This window comes from Durio zibethinus, unplaced genomic scaffold (assembly GCF_047325235.1).
Source record: "Durio zibethinus cultivar Kanyao isolate XHJ-2024 unplaced genomic scaffold, ASM4732523v1 HiC_scaffold_298, whole genome shotgun sequence".
Classification (NCBI taxonomy): domain Eukaryota; kingdom Viridiplantae; phylum Streptophyta; class Magnoliopsida; order Malvales; family Malvaceae; genus Durio; species Durio zibethinus.
The window spans coordinates 45,001-50,000 of record NW_028322921.1 but is presented as its reverse complement, the minus strand read 5'-3'; positions in this window follow the sequence as shown (position 1 = coordinate 50,000).

The following is a 5,000-nucleotide window of genomic DNA, read 5'->3' as shown; positions in this document are numbered from 1 at the left end:
TTAGGGGACCATTGTATGAATTTACAAGCCATAAAAATGGCATTGGCACGGCAGAAATTTGAAGATGTGCCTAAACCCACCAGGGCCCAGCGTGTGCCGATGGTGCTCGAGGCAACCGCCCGCACCAAGGCCCAGCGTGTGCCGATGGTGGTCGAGGCAACCGCCCGCACCAGGGCCGATAGTGTGCCGATGGTGCTCGAGGCAACCTGTCGCACCAGGGCCCAGCGTGTGCCGATGGTGATCGAGGTAACCTACCGCACCAGGGCCCAGCGTGTGCCGATGGTGGTCGAGGCAAGTTCCCGCACCAGCGCCCAGCGTGTGCCGATGGTGCTCGAGGCAACCGACCGCACCAGGGCCCAGCGTGTGCCGATGGTGCTCGAGGCAACCTGCCGCACCAGGGCCCAGCGTCTGCCGATGGTGCTCGAGGCAACCTGCCGCACCAGGGCCCAGCGTCTGCCGATGGTGCTCGAGGCAAGCGCCCGCACCAGGGCCCAGCGTGTGCCGATGGTGGTCGAGGCAAGCGCCCGCACCAGGGCCCAGCGTGTGCCGATGGTGCTCGAGGCAACCTGCCGCACCAGGGCCCAGCGTGTGCCGATGGTGCTCGAGGCAACCGACCGCACCAGGGCCGAGCGTGTGCCGATGGTGGTCGAGGCAAGCGCCCGCACCAGGGCCCAGCGTGTGCCGATGGTGGTCGAGGCAACCTGCCGCACCAGGGCCCAGCGTGTGCCGATGGTGCTCGAGGCAACCGACCGCACCAGGGCCGAGCGTGTGCCGATGGTGCTCGAGGCAAGCGCCCGCACCAGGGCCCAGCGTGTGCCGATGGTGCTCGAGGCAACCTGCCGCACCAGGGCCCAGCGTGTGCCGATGGTGCTCGAGGCAACCTGCCGCACCAGGGCCCAGCGTGTGCCGATGGTGGTCGAGGCAAGCGCCCGCACCAGGGCCCAGCGTGTGCCGATGGTGGTCGAGCCAGGAGCCCGCACCAAGGGCCGGCTTGTGTCGATGGTGTTCGGGGCAACCGCCCGTACCAGGGCCCAGCGTGTGCCGATGGTGCTGGGGGCAAGCGCCCGCCCCAGGGCCCAGCGTGTGCCGATGGTTATCGGGGCAACCGGCCGCACCAGGGCCCAGGGTCTCCCGATGGTGCTCGAGGCAACCGCCCGCACCAAGGCTCAGCATGTGCCGATTGTGATCGAGGCAACAACCCACACCAGGGCCCAGCTTGTGCCGATGGCGGTCGAGGCAAGTGCCCGTACCGAAGGGCAGCCTATGCCGATGATGGTCGATGCATGTGCCATCACCATGCGTCATCATGTGCCATTGATGGTCGAGGCCTTGGCCGAAGTTCGATTTTGAGCCACGGTGCCCATGCTTGGCTCCAGCATGTGCTGGTGCCGCATTTTTTTCACTCGGGACAGCATCGCCGGAGCATCGCCGGAGCATCGCCGGAGTACCGCCGGAGAACCTGACCGGCGGCATTGGGGTTCCGGCGATTGGGAGGGGGGCCGGGGGGGTGTGCGCACATGATGTGCGATGGGTGCTGGTACTTGGCCTTGTGTTGGCCCCCTATCCCTCATCAAACCTCTGAGAATTCACACCCCCTTAAAGAGCATTTGAGATTTTACAGGTTTGCTACCAGTAGCCGTTAAAGTGTCTGAAATGGGGACACTTTTTTCAAACGGTCACAAAATCTTCTCTACTTCGAGTTTTTAGCTGAATTTTTTTGTGCATGCCAACAAAAATAGAAGGATCATGCCTACAAAATTTGGGGCCAAAAATCCTTATAAAAAAATTTTAAAAATTCCCGAACCGCAAAAAGTTTCGAAAATCGTGAAAAATAGAAAACGAGTCATCTTCCAACGAAACTTCACGTGAAGGCTTAGGGGACCATTGTATGAATTTACAAGCCATAAAAATGGCATTGGCACGGCAGAAATTTGAAGATGTGCCTAAACCCACCAGGGCCCAGCGTGTGCCGATGGTGCTCGAGGCAACCGCCCGCACCAGGGCCCAGCGTGTGCCGATGGTGGTCGAGGCAACCGCCCGCACCAGGGCCGATAGTGTGCCGATGGTGCTCGAGGCAACCTGTCGCACCAGGGCCCAGCGTGTGCCGATGGTGATCGAGGTAACCTGCCGCACCAGGGCCCAGCGTGTGCCGATGGTGGTCGAGGCAAGTTCCCGCACCAGCGCCCAGCGTGTGCCGATGGTGCTCGAGGCAACCGACCGCACCAGGGCCCAGCGTGTGCCGATGGTGCTCGAGGCAACCTGCCGCACCAGGGCCCAGCGTCTGCCGATGGTGCTCGAGGCAACCTGCCGCACCAGGGCCCAGCGTCTGCCGATGGTGCTCGAGGCAAGCGCCCGCACCAGGGCCCAGCGTGTGCCGATGGTGGTCGAGGCAAGCGCCCGCACCAGGGCCCAGCGTGTGCCGATGGTGCTCGAGGCAACCTGCCGCACCAGGGCCCAGCGTGTGCCGATGGTGCTCGAGGCAACCGACCGCACCAGGGCCGAGCGTGTGCCGATGGTGGTCGAGGCAAGCGCCCGCACCAGGGCCCAGCGTGTGCCGATGGTGGTCGAGGCAACCTGCCGCACCAGGGCCCAGCGTGTGCCGATGGTGCTCGAGGCAACCGACCGCACCAGGGCCGAGCGTGTGCCGATGGTGCTCGAGGCAAGCGCCCGCACCAGGGCCCAGCGTGTGCCGATGGTGCTCGAGGCAACCTGCCGCACCAGGGCCCAGCGTGTGCCGATGGTGCTCGAGGCAACCTGCCGCACCAGGGCCCAGCGTGTGCCGATGGTGGTCGAGGCAAGCGCCCGCACCAGGGCCCAGCGTGTGCCGATGGTGGTCGAGGCAAGCGCCCGCACCAGGGCCCAGCGTGTGCCGATGGTGGTCGAGGCAACCGCCCGCACCAGGGCCCAGCGTGTGCCGATGGTGGTCGAGGCAACCTGCCGCACCAGGGCGGAGCGTGTGCCGATGGTGGTCGAGGCAAGCGCCCGCACCAGGGCCCAGCGTGTGCCGATGGTGGTCGAGGCAACCTGCCGCACCAGGGCGGAGCGTGTGCCGATGGTGGTCGAGGCTGCCGATGGTGGTCGAGGCAACGTGCCGCACCAGGGCCCAGCGTGTGCCGATGGTGCTCGAGGCAACCGACCGCACCAGGGCCGAGCGTGTGCCGATGGTGCTCGAGGCAAGCTGCCGCACCAGGGCCCAGCGTGTGCCGATGGTGGTCGAGGCAACCGCCCGCACCAGGGCCCAGCGTGTGCCGATGGTGATCGAGGCAACCGACCGCACCAGGGCCCAGCGTGTGCCGATGGTGCTCGAGGCAACCTGCCGCACCAGGGCCCAGCGTGTGCCGATGGTCGTCGAGGGAACCTGCCGCACCAGGGCCCAGCGTGTGCCGATGGTGGTCGAGGCAAGCGCCCGCACCAGGGCCCAGCGTGTGCCGATGGTGCTCGAGGCAACCGACCGCACCAGGGCCCAGCGTGTGCCGATGGTGCTCGAGGCAACCTGCCGCACCAGGGCCCAGCGTGTGCCGATGGTGGTCGAGGCAAGCGCCCGCACCAGGGCCCAGCGTGTGCCGATGGTGGTCGAGGCAAGCGCCCGCACCAGGGCCCAGCGTGTGCCGATGGTGCACCAGGGCCCAGCGTGTGCCGATGGTGCTCGAGGCAACCGACCGCACCAGGGCCCAGCGTGTGCCGATGGTGGTCGAGGCAAGCGGCCGCACCAGGGCCCAGCGTGTGCCGATGGTGGTCGAGGCAAGCGCCCGCACCAGGGCCCAGCGTGTGCCGATGGTGGTCGAGGCAAGCGCCCGCACCAGGGCCCAACGTGTGCCGATGGTGCTGGGGGCAACCGCCCGCACCAGGGCCCAGCGTGTGCCGATGGTGATCGAGGCAACCGCCCGCCCCAGGGCCCAGCGTGTGCCGATGGTGGTCGAGGCAAGCGCCCGCACCAGTGCCCAGCGTGTGCCGATGGTGGTCGAGGCAAGCGCCCGCACCAGGGCCCAGCTTTTGCCGATGGTGATCGAGGCAACCGGCCGCTCCAGGGCCCAGCGTGTGCCGATGGTTATCGGGGCAACCGGCCGCACCAGGGCCCAGGGTCTGCCGATGGTGCTCGAGGCAACCGCCCGCACCAAGGCTCAGCATGTGCCGCTGGTGATCGAGGCAACAACCCACACCAGGGCCCAGCTTGTGCCGATGGCGGTCGAGGCAAGTGCCCGTACCGAAGGGCAGCCTATGCCGATGATGGTCGATGCATGTGCCATCACCATGCGTCATCATGTGCCATTGATGGTCGAGGCCTTGGCCGAAGTTCGATTTTGAGCCACGGTGCCCATGCTTGGCTCCAGCATGTGCTGGTGCCGCATTTTTTTCACTCGGGACAGCATCGCCGGAGCATCGCCGGAGCATCGCCGGAGTACCGCCGGAGAACCTGACCGGCGGCATTGGGGTTCCGGCGATTGGGAGGGGGGCCGGGGGGGTGTGCGCACATGACGTGCGATGGGTGCTGGTGCTTGGCCCTTGTGTTGGCCCCCTATCCCTCATCAAACCTCTGAGAACTCACACCCCCTTAAAGAGCGTTTGAGATTTTACAGGTTTGCTGCCAGTAGCCGTTGAAGTGTCTGAAACGGGGACACTTTTTTCAAACGGTCGCGAAATCTTCTCCGGTTCGAGTTTTTAGCTGAATTTTTTTGTGCATGCCAACAAAAATAGAAGGATCACGTCCACAAAATTTGGGGCCAAAACTCCTTCTAAAAAAATTCTAAAAAATCACGAACCGCAAAAAGTTTCGAAAATCGTGAAAAATAGAAAACGAGTCATCTTGCAACGAAACTTCACGTGAAGGCTTAGGGGACCATTGTATGAATTTACAAGCCATAAAAATGGCATTGGCACGGCAGAAATTTGAAGATGTGCCTAAACCCACCTAGCACCCGATCGATCCCCGGCTTGCGCATCCTGCCTCTCCGGCCGGCTGAGCGCCCGCACGCTCGTTCCGTGGGTTGACTTAGGCATAC